Source organism: Tamandua tetradactyla, chromosome 12 (genome assembly GCF_023851605.1).
Source record: "Tamandua tetradactyla isolate mTamTet1 chromosome 12, mTamTet1.pri, whole genome shotgun sequence".
In the NCBI taxonomy this organism is placed as follows: Eukaryota; Metazoa; Chordata; class Mammalia; order Pilosa; family Myrmecophagidae; genus Tamandua; species Tamandua tetradactyla.
Genome location: NC_135338.1, coordinates 6,723,866 through 6,739,162, shown reverse-complemented (window position 1 = coordinate 6,739,162; position 15,297 = coordinate 6,723,866). Strand labels below are relative to the sequence as shown.

Below are 15,297 nucleotides of genomic sequence, written 5' to 3'. Positions count from 1 at the left end.
GCATGTGTTGCACTTATTGGACATGTGTATTGATATCTTTCATGAGAGTTGGGAAATTTTTGGCTATTACTTCCTAAAATATTCTTTCTCCCTTTTCCCCCTTCCCTTCTCTTTCTGGGACATCAATGACACATGTGTTTGTGTGGTTCTTTATGTCATTGAAATCATGGAGATGCTGCTCAAATTTTTCTATTCTTTTCTCTTTTTGTTCTTTGTTCTTCTGCTTGTATGATTTTGATTGTCTTGTCTTGTAGTTCACTGACTCTTTCTTCTGCCTGTTCAAATCTGCTGTTGTATGCCTCTGGTATATTTTTAGCATCTGCTATTGTGTCTTTCATCCATATAATTTTTGTTATACTTCTTTTTATATTTTCAAATTTTTCTTTATTCTCACAAATTGTATTTTTAATTTCCTTTAGCTCTTTGTCCATATTTTCCTTTATTTCCTCAAATTGATTTATGAGATTTATTTGAACGTCTTTGAGTAGTTATTCCAAATCCTGTGGCTCCTCTGAAATTTTAATTTGTTCCCTTGACTGAGCCATATCTTCTTGTGTTTTAGTGTAGCTTTAACTTTTTTTGCTGATGTCTGGTATATAATTATCTTGAGTAAATTCTGAAGGTCAGTTTCTCCTTCTTGCCTAGCGTTTTTATTGTTGATTGGCTTTGTTTTAAAGCTTTTATTTGGTGCTTGGTCCAACTTGTTCTAGACCTTAGGATAGTTCATGTTTAATTGTTCAGATTTTCTCCGCTCTTATTCATCTTATGTTTGCCCCAGATATGTGGTACGATTTTTAAGATTGCACCTTCTGTTTCCTTTTTTTCTCTACAGGAGAAAGCTTCCTTTCCTCTGTTCCTTCTCTGAGAATTTTGATCTGTTCTGTTTGTTTCTGTGCAGAATTTTCTTCCCAGGTCTTACAATTTGTTACGTACCCAAGAAAAGCCATGTTTTAATCCTGAATCAATCCTGTGAGGGCAATCATTTCTTTTAATCTTGATTCAATACCGTGGGGCAGAAACTTTTTTTTAGATTATTACCATGGGGATGTGATGTATCCAATTGTGGGTGTGGCCTTTTGATTAGATGGAGTTATGACTCCACCACTCCTGGTGGGTCTTTATTAGTTTACTGGAGTCATTTCAAAGAGGAAACATTTTGGAGAGAGCCAGAAATGATACAGCTGACAGAAACTTCCGAGCAGAGTTGACACAGATGCCAACTCTTAGAGAACAGAGAGATGAATGTTTGGAGATGCTTGGAGTTTAGCAGATATTGCCATGAGATGTTAAGCAATCCAGAACTGGAGAGAGCCAAGGGAAACCAAATGATGAAAGCCAGCCCAGGAACAAAGGCTAAAAGCAATAGAGCCCAGTAGCAAGGGACCAGCAGATGCCAGTCACGTGTCTTCACAGATGACAGAGGTGTTCCGAACCCATCAGCCTTTCTTGAGCCAAGGTATCTTTCCTTGGATGCCTTAGTTTGGACATTTTTATAGTCTTAGAACTGTAAAGTTGTAACTTATTAAATTCCCTTCTTAAAAACTGTTCTGTTTCTGTTATATTGGATTCCAACAGTTCAACAAACTAACACAGTTACTTTAAAAAAATTTCTATCTTGGCCTCTCACCTTTTTCATCTCTGTCTTTGCAAGAGTGCCTGCATGTCCTTCCACATGTGTTCTCAATACATTTTCTATCTGCTTACCTTAGCTGTGTCCTTGAATTCTTTCTCATGGCATGGCCAAGAACCTGGAAACTATCTGGCAGCATATTTTGGTGAGCTAGCCAGGAGAAATTTCTCTCTGACCATCTGGACTGTTACATTATGGCTATTAACTGGGAAGCTTGGCTATGTGCTTTCACTTTTTCCTTCATGCTTTGCTTAAGTCCCTGTGTTTCTCACTCTCTCCTCAGCTCTCTTAGACTTCTCCACTTGCTTGGCCTCTGTGTCTCTAGGAATCTAGGGTCTCTGATCTATGGGAGTGTGTGTCAGTTTTAATCCAGATCCAATCTTGTGAGAGTAGACATTTCTTTTAATCCTGATTCAGTACTGTAGGTTAGAAACTTGATAAGATTATCTCAAAAGCGATGTGACACACCCAATTCTGGGTGTGACTTTTGATGAGATGGAGATTGACTCCACCCATTCCAGGGGGGTTTTGATTAGTTTCCTGGAATCCTATAAAAGAGGAAACATTTTGAAGAGAGTTAGAAGTGACAGAAATGACAGAGACAGCAGAAACTTCAGAGCAGAGCTGACACAGATGCAGGCACATGGAGAACAGAGACACAGATGTCTGGAGATGCTTGGAGCCCAGCAGATGTTGCCATGAGATGTTAAGCAAGCCAGAACCAGGAGAGAGCCAAGGGAAGCCAAGAGATGAAAGCCAGCCCTGGAGAGGCAAAGTGAGGGGTTCCCATAGGAACAAAGGCTGAAAGCAATGGAGCCCAAGAGCAAGGGACCAGCAGATGTCAGCCATGTGACTACCCAGCTGACAGGTGTTCCTGACCCATCAGCCTTTCTTGAGTGAAGATAACCTCTTGGTGCCTTAATTTGGACACTTTCACTTCCTTAGAACTGTGAACTTGTTATTTATTAACTTCATCTTTTTAGAAGCTGTTCCAGTTCTGGTGTATTGTATTCCAGCAGCTAGAAAACTAACACAGAGGAGAAGCCAAATAACATCTTTTGTTTTTGCCTTGGCTCTCTGAGACTTCCCCGCACTATTTCTTTTTCGCTGCTCTGAGGACTCAGACCCTTCCTCTTGCTGAATTTGTTTCTCATTGCACCTCTTTGGCAGACACCCTCTCCCTTACCACCATGAGACTCTCCTTTCTCCTCTGTTGGGCTTTCTATACTTTTGAAACATGCCGTCTTTTGTAACACAGGATTCTGGGCTAAAGATTAAGCACAAAACAAAGCATTCAATATTCTAGGGAGTCACCTTTGGTTTATGCCCATGGGAATTAGGTACTTTCCAATAAGAGTATCTCCTCTGTAGACCTTGATCACTTAGTCTCTGTTGAGAGCCATTGTGGCTAAATGTAAAGTTTCTGTTATAAACATGCTCATTTTTTAGCCCTCAGAAAACAAGAAATTAAGAGAACAAAGGTATTCCCGGAATGATTGCCCTAGACTTCTCTAAGGTGGAGTGAACGCTCCTACCTTGGGAACATAGGTCTAAACATCTCCAGGAAAAAACATCCTGGAAACACCAAACAACTTCCCTCCCTATAGTCCCAAAGCATTGCACCAGCAGAGAGGCAGGAAGGGTTCGAGTCCCTGACCTGTGTTTGGAAATGCCCTGGAAGTGTAGGTCCAGACATCTCTCAGGAAAGTACAGTGTTTGAGTTCCTGACTTCTTCAGAGTGTTGTCCTGGAATTCTTCTGGGCAAGGGTGGGGTTAGAGTCTATGGCCTGTGTCTGTAAGCTCCTCATTTTCCTTTTCCACAGAAAATGGAAAATGTCAAGTCAATATAAGCAAAAAATGGGGCGGCGATAGCCCTCAATGAGACTCTCAATTACAATAGCATCTTCCAGTCTGTAAAAGAAAATAGTCAGAAATTCCCTTTGCATAGATGTTTATAGCTCTCTAACAAGACAAGAGACCTGAGAGGGACTTGTCCCTTGTGCTATGGTCATATCTCAGTTTCCATTAGAGAAGAAAATACTTGTATTTTAAAAGGCATTAGAAAATGTACCACCAAGCTGGTTAATTATAATAAACTAAGGAAGGTTATTCAGGGGAAAGAGGAAAACCTAACTTTGTTCCAGGGAAACTTAGTGGAAGCCTAAAAAGGTATCTTGTGTAAGCCCAGAATCCTGGAAAAGTCAGATTTTGTTGGGCAACAATTTCATCAACCAGTCTGCCCCTGACATTCAGAGAAAGTTGGAAAACCTCTCGATGGGCCCACAAACTTCCACTGACTAATTAAGAGTGCCTTTTCTGTCTTTAGCAATCAAGACAAGGCTGAGGAGGAGGAGAAGGCAAAGAGAGGTGACCAGAAGACCAGATAACAGGCCCAGCTTACTGCAGCCACTATGGACTGCCCCGTCTTCTCAAGGGCACCCAAATTGTGGCTCCAAGCCTCAAAGCGTCTTGCTTGAACTGTAAGTCAGAAGATCTCTGGCGAAGAGTGTGTCAGAAATTTTGAGACAGCCCTCAGCCTCAGGACCCACTGGGGCCTTGCCCCAAGTGCAATTAGCCTGGCCACTGGGCTACAGACTGCACTGTCTCCCGAAGGGGAGGTGAGACAGCCACTCAAACCCTGCTCATGACAAGTGAAGACTGAGGTGTTTGAAGCTGTGTATGGCTCTGCTGACTTCACATCTGACCAACTTAGAGGAGCCTCAGGTGATACTCAACATGACAGGTAAATTTATTGATTTATTAATTAAATAATAGAGCCACTTACTCTCTTCTGAACTGCCACTCTAAGTCTACCCCATTCGGACTTGCCTAGTTATGGAAGTTGACAGTAAAGCCAAAACTAAAATCTTAACTACCCCTGTCCTTTGTAGGCTCAGGGATATTCTGGTATCCCATCAATTTCTCCTTGTTCCTGAATGCCCACCCCCCTTCTAGGGAGGCATCTTTTTCACTCCCTGGGGGCCACCTTAAGAATAATAAACCAGGCTAGTGTTTGCCCTGAACCCCTACTGGATTGAGGCCTCTCAGCATCCCAAAGAAAATCCTTGAGCAAATAAACCTGTCTGGGATGAAGACATCCCAGGGCTAACCCATGAGTAACCCCTGACTGAATGCAAGTTTTCAATCCTAAACCTTAAAAATGCATTTTTTTGTATCCCTCTTCACTCTGACTCTCAATATCTATCTGCCTTTGAATGGCAGGGATTGAAAAATAAGATTCCCACCCTACTCACTTAAAGAGTGCTGCCCCAAGGGTTTCAAAATAATCCCCATACCTTTAAAAATGCCTTAGTGACAGACCTTACTGACCTCTAACTGCCTCAAAGTACAGTCTTGCAATGTGTTAACTTTGTGAGCTAACATATTCCTAATATAAAAGTGAATTTTGTTTGTTGTAGTCATTGCTAACTGTATAGATATGGGAAGTTGCAGAAAGTTAAAAAAGTGAATTTTATAGTCATTACTAACTACAAGCTATAGATGACTATAGAAAATTATAGAAGGTTTGAAAAAGTGAATTTTGTAATTCATTGCTGACTGCAAGGCCTAGATGGATGTGGAAAATTGTGGAGAGTTTGAGGAAGTAAGGTTTATTTGTAGTCACTGCTGACTATAAGAAGTTATAGAGAGTTATTAAAATGAATTCCATCTGTCCTAGTCAATGCTACTCTCTGTTAAATTGTTCTTATAAAAAGGTATAAAAAAAGTTTTTCTTAACCATCTGAGTACTCTGTCTAAAAGATAGCACTTTTATATCACATCAGAATAATATCCTTGTTAATGTTTATGTTGACCTTATCATCATCCTTTATTTCAGGAAGACAAGTATTATCATTCTTAAATGAAAACTGTTATAAAAAACTGCTCCTTCACCTTTTAAAAGTGAGGTGCTAAAATAGTTTAGCATATTACATAAAAGTGTTTAAGAAGTATTACAATAATTAAAAGAAGTTTTCTGTCCTTCTGTTAGCTAAATTTGCATGCATGAAATGTTATTCATATATTTAAAATTCCTAAAATCTTAACAATGTTATATCCTAATACTAATCTGTATAATGTTAAAAGTTACAGATCATGGGAACAATCAAATTTACTTTTCAGTTACATTACTTTACTCTAAAGGCTTCTCTAAAAGTACAGGAGGTCAGCTACAGGTCAGAAAGGACAAGAAGGACTTTAAAAGAAAACAAGGCAGGTATATACATTATGTTTTACCTGTTAATTAACATAACCCTAGTAAATGTGTAAATGTAAATCAGGACAAAACTTCTGCTGTAGTTTGTCAAAATTTCTTATTTCTAAAAGTAGCTTCATTAACTGAAAAGCAAAGTATGTGATAGTCAGCCAAACTAGAGTGAAGCCAAAGCCCTGCTCCCAGGAACTTTAACTCAAGAAGCAGAACTAATCGCCCTCTCCTGAGCTCTAGAACTAGGAAAAAGCAAAGGCTATGACCTTCCTAGTCCTGCATGCTCACACAGAAGTGTAGAAAAAGCAAGACTTTCTTCCAATTAAACACCACCAAGAAATAATCTCTTAAATGCATGCTCTTGCTGACAGATATAGCTGTAATTCACTGCCTTGGCCATCAAAAAATAATACTAACAAAATAACCAGGCCAACACAGCAGCCAAAGCTGCAGCCCAATCAATCAAGCCCCTTCTAAGCCTCATTCCCACACCTCTTAAGTTGACACATGTACCCTATTATCTTCCAATTGAGCAGAAATGAGCCACTCAGCTAAGGCTCACTCTTAGACCTGAAGGATGGTCATTCCCTTCTGTGCCAGTTTGAAAGTATTATGTACCCCAGAAAAGCCGTGCTTTAATCCTGATCCAATCTTGTGGAAGCAGCCATTTCTTTTAATCCTTATTCAGCACTGTAGGTTGGAAACTTAATTGTAATCGTTTTGATAGAGAATGCCTGAATTGCTTTGAAGAGACTGTTGGGAGAAATGTGCACTGTAGAGATACCTATGCCAAGGCTTTAGACAGAAATGAGGAATGTGTCATTGCAAACTGGAAGGAAGGTGACCCTTGTTTTAAAATGACAAATAATTTGGCCAAATTGATTACCGTTATTTGATGGAAATTAGGATTTAAAGGTGACAACCCACGATACTTAGCTGAGGAGATGTCCAAAGTAAATGTGGTAAAGACAGTTTGGCTTCTCCTTGCAGCTTATAGTAAAATGTGAGAGGAAAGAGAGAAGTTGAGAATTGAACCCTTGGATACAAAGAAAACAGAAGTTGGTAGTCTGGAAAATTCAGTGAGACCTCACTGAATAGGGCACCATGTGAGGATTTAACAAAACATGGAAGTGGTCAGCCATTACAGGACAAGTGAGGATTGGAGATCTAGTTACTCAGGAAGGATTTGTTGAAAGTCCTTTTGTCTAATGGGCATGATCCGAGCATACTGCATAGAAAACCAAGAAGAGTGCTGTGAGATCTGTATAAATGGAACTACCGCCAGTCTGGACTGAGGGGCAGAAAGGGGACACATTGGAGGAAAAATAACTTCAAAGGCAGAACCATGGAAGCTAAGGTCTGAAGTCAAGAAGACATCCAGCCAGGAGAGTGGACCCTCCTGAGTACTTAGAGAGGATGAGTTTGCCCCAAAGGCAGAGGGTGGGCCTTCCACCTCGCTGTTCAGGAAGAGTTGTGCTACCTAAGACCTTGGAGAGGGTGGGGTGCATAAACCAGGGGTTGGGGGGAGCCTGGCTGCCACCCCATTGTTCTGGAAGGGTTGAGTGTGTGCCCCAGAGTTGGTAGAGAGCCTGGGTGCAGCCCCAGCACTTGGAGAGGGTAGAGCTGAGAAAAAGGTGGTCTCCTCAATGTCCCCCAAGGTTGCAAGCTCCACGCCACAGTTTGGAGAGAGCAAAGCCTCTGCATAGGCCATTGGGAAAAGGCCCCGAAGATAAATGACTCTCAGACTTTGAAATTTAATGAAGTTTTCCCAGCAGGTTTTCAGAACTGTGTGGGTCCAGTGACCCCTGTTTACCTTTTGATTTCTCCCTATGGAAAGGGAAACATGTATCCTATGACTGTCATTCCTTTGTATATTGGCAGCAGACAACTTGTTCTGAGTTTTACAGGTCCGTGAGCCAGAAGAACCTTTTTACATTAGAACAGACCATGCCTGTAATATACTTTGATGAGATTTTGTACTGGTTTTGACTTTGTATTGCTACTGAAATGGTTTAAGGCTTTTGTGATATTGTGATGGAGTGAATGTACTTTGTATATAAGAAAAACATGTCTTTTTGGGGGCCAGAGGATGAAATGTGCCAGTTTGAAAGTATTATATACCACAGAAAAGCCACACTTTAATCCTGATCCGATCTTGTGGGAGTAGCGATTTCTTTTAATCCTTATTCAGCACTATAGAATGGAAATTTGATTAGATTACCCCCATGGAGATGTGACACACTCAATTGTGAGTGTGGCCTTTGATTAGATGGAGATGTGACTCCAGGTAGGTTTTGATTAGCTTATTGGAATCCTTTCAAAGCAGAAATATCTTGGAGAGAGTCAGAAATGACAGAAGCCTTAGAGTCGACAGAAACTTCACAGCAGAGCTGACACAGGTGCAGACAGCTGGAGAATAGAGACATGGATGCTTAGAGATGCTTGGAGCCCAGCAGATGTTGCTGTGAGATGTTAAGCAAGCCAGAACCTGGCGAGAGCCAAGGGAAGCCAAGAGATGAAAGCCAGCCCTGCAGAAGCGAGGTGAGGAACCCTGACTGGGTTCTTGGAGAGAATGGAGGGTCGAAGCAAGAGCCCTGAACAAGAAGGAAGGGAGAGGGGAATAAGTAAAACTAATATATAAAAGCATGTATAATAATAATATAATATATATAATTATATTATATATGATATATATAATAATAATAACTAATATATAAAATGGCTGCACATTGTCTATTGTCTCTCGCCTTTCTCATCCATCTTTGCAAGAATGTCTGCGTGTTCTCTCATACATGCTATCAATAAATTTTCTATCTGCTTACTCTAAATAAAATTCTAGCCCTTTACTGAATTTCTCATATTGTTTATTGATTGTTTTCCTGATATCCATTAGTTCTTTCTCTGTATTTACTTCATCTCCTAGAGCATATTGAGGGTTATTTTTTTAGGCCTTTTCTGGTATGTCTACAGTCTGGTTTTCTTCATTGATATGTTCTGGAGTTTTAGTCTCTTCCTTTGGATGGGACATCACTTCCTGTTCCTTTGTCCTGTAATGTTTTGTTGCACACTGGACTTTTTAAACATTTTAAAATTGTGAAATATAACATATATACAAAAATAAATAAATTTCAAAGCACACTGTAATAAGTAAATATAGAACAGATTCCAGAGTTTGGTATGGGTTACAGTTCCACAATTTTAAGTTTTTCCTTCTAGGTACTCCAAGGCACTGGAGACCAAGAGAAATAGTGATACAATGATTCAGCATTCACACTCAATTGTTAAATCCTATCTTCTCTGCCATATTTCCTTCTCCATCGATTCTTTTCCCTATCTCTAGAGGCATCTGGTCCATGCCCATTCTAATCTTTTCGTGTTGGAAAGGGCTGTCGACAATATGGGATAGAGAGATGGAACTACCTGATGTTTTTGGAGAGGCTGGCCCTCTGGGCTTCAGGCCTTACCTGGCCTCAGAACCCATTTGGAGGTTGTAGGTCTCCAGAAAGTAATCACAGTGAATGAAACTTTAGTGGAATCTCATATAGAGCTAGCTCTAGGTGTTCTTTAGGGTTGACAGGAATGGCCCTCATTGGGGTTCAGCAAACTATGGTAAATAGCAATATCTAGTTGAAGCTTATGTCAAAGTAGCCTCCAGAATAGCTTCTAGACTCCATTTGAAACGCTCAGTCACTGATACCTTATTTTGTTACATTTCTTTCCCCCCTTTTTGTCAGGAAGGTATCATGATTCCATGGTCAGATCCATCCCTGGGTTTCACATCCCACTTTGCCAGGGAGACTTTCACTCCTGTGTGTCAAGCCCTATGTAGAGAGGAGGGTAAATGTACTTGCAGGGTTGGGCTTAGAGAGAGGGAGGCCACAACTGAGCAACAAAAGAGGTCCTCTGGAAGTAACTCTTAAGCTTAACTGTAGGTAGGTTTAGGTTCTCTGCTGTATAAATAAACCTCACAAGAGCAAGCCTCAAGATCAAGAGCTTGGCCTATTGATTTGGGACACACTGGAATTTTTATATTTAAAAATGATAACTCTGGGATTTATTCCCTGAGTTTTCTGTTTCTTGAGTCTGTAACCAACTGATGATATGACAGAGATTTTCTTGAATATCAGCCCTCCTATCAGGAAAGTCCACCCGAGGCAAATGTGATGTTCAGGGTCCTCTGTCTTTTTAGGCTGCTTCTTGTCTGGGCTTATGCTTGGTAGCAGTCTTAGGAGTTTCCCTGTTTGTAGGAGTTTGAATATCCCCTCTACTTTCTAGGAGGCAGAACTTTTTCCTTAAAGTAGGTAAGCCCTTGCCCCAGGCCATCCACTTCAATTGTTTCTTGCACTGCTTTGGGCAGTAGGGCAAATTCTGTGTGGGGAAGAATTCCATGCTGGAGAAGAGTTTCTCAAGTCAGTATTTCCCAGCTGGGACCAGGCCAGGGACCCATGAAGGGTGCAGCTTCCAGCTCCATAATGCCCTGTGGATAAGGTGAAGGAGGGATCAAGAAGGGTACCATAAGCTACTTCCATGGTTCCCCAAAGTTGTGCTTTCTTGACTCAGCCCTTGACCAGAAAATGCTGCCCTTCACCTGACTTCCACAGCTCTGAGGTAGTGTACCTTCTTTAAGCCTCCTCCATCACCTTTGTCTGGGGCAGGTTGGAACAATAGCCACTTCAAAGCTGGGCTTCCAGCTAACCCAAGCAGCCAATCAGAAGTAGTAAAGAGTGATTTGCCCAGGCCTATTCCAAATTTTTAGGAAGTGAATTTTTATGTCCCTTTCTGGCACTAGGAAGCTGTATCAGGAGCTGTACCCCACTGCTGCCTGCTGCTAGAATGGAGACTGTGTAGAAACAGCAATTTATCATAATTTTCCAGCTCTTTCTTCCCGCTCTTCCCTGGAGGCTGTAAAGTGTTCTACTGTATGCCAGGGTCCCAAACAGTTCCTGCCTTTTTAATAGTCGTTCTGGTGGAGGGACTGATTCCTGAAGCTTCCTACTCTTCCCACAATCCCATTCTCTCAGTGTTCTGCTTTTCCAAAGCATCTTTTTTTTGTCTCAGAATAATCCCCTCCCCCCCCACACTAAACTTTAGCGAACTTTTCCCTTATTCTCACCATGTGGTTCCAGTGAAGGCTGCCGTGATCTCTCTTGCACATGCACTGTGATCCTCATTGCCACAGCTGACTAGCTCAAGGTTGGCACTCGCTTAGTCCTTTCCTGGGAATTTTTCAAACTGGAATGAAAAGGGGGGTCAGTTCCCCTCCCTGGAGGTATGAATAAAGGGTTGTAAAGTGCAGGAGAGCTCTTGAAGTCTTTGTTTCCTGTAGTGTGAAGACAACTGCTCTGTAGTGAGAGCGGGAGCTGTTATGTAGAGAAAAGCAGAATAAGAGAACCAGGATTTGTGTTTCTTGTACCACCTGCTCCTAAGCAAAGTTACAGCTTTGCCTTTCCCTCAGTTTGGTCCTTTGATACTTGCTTGGTTTTTGCAAACTAATATATTCCCCCCTCAACTCTGCCGATTCAAATTGGATTTCTGTCATTTATTAAGAAAAAGAGCCACCCCTCCCTGTAAGTACCTCTTCCAAGCATTTAAAAGATACCTATCTTGCAATTCACCTTTTTTGTGTGTCCAAAATGTCAACTATTTAATTTGATTAAATTATTACAGTTCCTCATAGTTGAGAGGAAATAGAAGAGTTTGCCACTGAACTTCTGGAGAAACTTTCCTGCTTATCTTATAAACTATGGACCATAATGTGGGAAGTTTTGGACTTGGAAGAGGGTTGTTGAGAGACCTGGTGGGGCATCTTAGATCATACAGAGACAGTTTACTGGGGATCTGTCATTGCAGTAGCACTTTTGGAAGAAGAGAGGTTTCAATTTGGCACACCTTTCTGACTAAAGTGTTGAAAATATATGAACCTGAAAGAATGATTCTGATAACGGTTTTTAAAAACTGTGCAGCTGTGCAGTTTATAGCAATACAATTTCCTGGCAATATCTGGGCCAGACTTTAAGGAACTTTATGTGACAACTTTTCCCATCTTGCTTACCTTGTGGCTGGTAATTTTCCAGGTTGATGTAGCTTTCTGGGAGTAAAAACTGATACCCAAATTAAAGAAAGTCTTAGAAAGAATGTTAGTATAGAGAAGAAAAAAATATAGAACTGGTAAAAGACACAAATAGAGAAAGAATGCAAAGAAGAAGAAAGGAAAGCGAGTTAAGGAGTGATAGGCAAACATAATGAGTCTTGAAATTGGGTAGAAAGAATCAGTGAAACAAAAAAGAACTCTTAATAGGGAGCTTGAACACTATTAATCAATTCTGGAAGAAGTGGAGAGCTTTCTATGCTTCCAGAAGAGAAAAAGTCAAAAGCAAAGTTCCAACCCACAATTTCCTGTCCAGCTGGAATGAGCCATTAGCTAAGGAATGAACACCAGCAGTATTAGCCTAATAGCATTTCCCACACACTTGTAGCCCATGTTGGTTCTGATTTGACTCTGGGCATGATTTAAAAAAAATTTTTTTTTAATTGTATCATATAACATATATACAAAGCAAAGCAAAGAAAAAGCAATAATTTTCAGAGCATTCTTCAACAAGTAGTTACAGGACAGATCCCAGAGTTTGTCATGGGCTATCCAGATTTTTCTTTCTAGCTGGTCCAGAATATAGGAGGCTAGAAGGAATAAATATTTTTCATCATTACAATCGACTTTTTTTTTCTTTTTGTGATAAATAATATATACACAAAAAAGCAATAAATTTCAAAGCACAGTACAACAATTAGTTGTAGAACAGATTTCAGAGTTTGGTATGGGTTGCAATTCCACAATTTTAGGTTTCAACTTCTAACTGGAAACTAAAAGAAATATGAATTTAATGATTCTGCAATCATTTGGCATGATGTTTTGAGCCAATATAAGTTACGTTCAGTTTGGATTGGTTAAGTGGCTCAAATTAGTCTGATTTCACCAGGGCCCTTAGGTTTTGAAAGATGCTGTTGAGAACAGAGTCTGACAGTAGAGAGCCATTCCCCCATCTCTCCTGGTGGGATATCTTATAGAAAGGGATTCATGTAGCACTCTGGCAAGCTGTCTCATTGACTTAGAACTCCAGGCACGCAACTGCCTATCTCCCTAGAAACAGTTTCTAATTTTAGTGCTGGAGTAAGTGAGTGAGTGGAATACTATCTCTGGAAGATGCTGTATCTGTCTCGTAGTTTCATTTATCTCCTTTGTTTCTCTTTTTTTGCTATCGAGTATTGGTCAACTGAGCTTTTTTCTTACAGTTTCATTAACTAATGCCTCCACTGGCTTGTAAATCACAAAGAATCAGCTGATTCATCTAGAATACAACTTCATGCTCCCTACACACTGTGGATTCAGCATAAATGCAGTGTAATCCTATCACCTCCCAGACAAAGTCAGCCTTTCAGTTCTTTCTTGACCGAAGAACAAGAACAATATCAGTGTGTTCCAGTGGTTTCAGAATAATTAGAAGCAAGAATGTTACAAGCCATGGAATATACAAAACCTTTGCTGGCCAATATGTTTGATAGATGATAAATGTGCTTGTAAAATAAATCCACACTTGGGCAGGGACCCATTATCAACAGCTGCAAAGCTTAAAGAGGATATCCTGCAAGGATATGTTTCACAAACACAAAAACACATAAATAAGTACAGGGTTGTTTTAGATGGACCGTGTTTCCACTAAAAATTCTTTTTTTCAGAGATAAAATGTCACCATGAGAGTTTCATTGCTTCAAGAATGACCTCCACTATGTTATTTATGGTCTAGAATAGATGATAAGGTCTTTTCCTCAGCATGTCACTTTGTTGAGCTAGAAAATAAAATGAAAACAATATGGTGGAGAAGAATTGCCTGTTTTGTGTTTTGTGATAGAGAAACATGAGGACCTTGACTGCTAAAACAGCTGCATCATAAATAACCCAAGCAGAACGGGTGCAATTTGTGTATGTGTGCATGCGCACACACGCATGCAGGCGAGACATGCTTGTGATTGGAATGGTTAGCAAATTAAAATCACATAAAATCTTCTATAAATATTAAAAGGTAACTAAAGTCATTGACTCATGTTCTTATTAAAAACCTGAGTTAGGAAGTTAGATCTGAGACTTAATAATGATATAACAGCCAGTTTTCATAGATTCAGTATTTTAATGAATCTGCATTCCATTTTATATAATTCTCCAAGTCAGAAACTTGAACGGGAAATCTCTTTCTCCTTGGTGATATCCAGTCAGTTACTAAGCCTATCACTTTTTTTTTCCAATGGGCAGGCACCAGGAATCGAACCTCGGTCTCCCGCATGGCAAGCGAGAACTCTGCCAGTGTCGCACCACTCTAAGCCTATCGATTTTACTTCCTAGATTAAAAAAAAAAATTTTTTAGAACCTCTAGAATCCCATGGTCATAACCTCAGTTCAGGTTATATATGACTTTAAAACCGAGATTCTACTTTACTCTTAGAGCCCATGGGCTTACCCATCCAACAAACCTTCCATACTGCTCAAGAGATCAAATTTTTGTTTAATGTATTTAGCTCAGTGCTTCTTATCTGTTCATGCAGGATAAAATCTAAATTCCTGTTTATGGCCTATAAAGCCCAACACAGTTGCTTACCTGAAAAGCCTCAATTATCACAACTTCACACAGGCACACTATACTCCATTCATGCAGAGTTTACATGCATTTCCTGGCCACTGCATTCATGCATGGCATTTTTACAGCTTTGAATGGCCTGTCTACCCTCATCCTGGCCTTCTTTGACCTACCAAACTCCTATTCATCCTTCCCTACTTAGTTCTAAGCTCTCTTTCAATTTTCTTTGTGGAATGTTTCTTAATCATCCCTTCAGGGTTGGGACAGCTTTTTGTTTATTTTCTTCTTTGCCATTCCGTACCTCCACACATTTCTTGGGGAAACAATTTTAGTTTGATAATACCCTTTCCCCATGTTCAGTCTATATGTTTCATGTGAAGCTGACTTTACCACTCCTGAAGGAGTGGACGATGTGACCTAAGCTATGCTAGACTATGCAGTCCATTCCTTTGGTCACAGTCATTGTTTGGATATGAACAAATGATTGAAAGCTGACCAATCAAATTCAAACAAAATTCAATTCTTATACTGCTGTTTGAGCTGTTGGAAAGCAGATTTTCTTTTTGTTGGACTGGGAGTTGTGAAGATATGTACCTGAAGTGGCCAGGAACCACTTTGTGGAGTCATAGATTAGAACTTGTCCAGAGGAAAAGCTAGAAGGAGGATCCTAGTGACATTGCTTGTGATTGACTAAATCTATGCCACAAGCAAGATTCAACCTGTACACTTCAGTTTTATGAGCCATAAAATACCCCTTTTCTCAGCTGGGGTTGAGTTTTCTGTCACTTGTAACCAAAAGAATCCCAATAGATTCCTCAATTATTCTCTTCTGC

At 40.2% G+C, this 15,297-nt stretch overlaps 1 protein-coding gene across 10 annotated transcripts in view; it reads left to right on the top strand.

Moving 5' to 3' along the window:
* The window catches only part of DACT1 (dishevelled binding antagonist of beta catenin 1), a 337,604-nt gene that overhangs the window by 91,785 nt on the left and 230,522 nt on the right, over positions 1-15,297 (top strand). For all 10 annotated transcript variants that reach the window (XR_013160191.1, XR_013160190.1, XR_013160189.1 and 7 more), the window contains exon 5: positions 3,957-4,373. The gene's annotated coding sequence lies outside the window, so the exon portion shown is untranslated. The remainder of the gene's footprint in view (positions 1-3,956; positions 4,374-15,297) is intronic.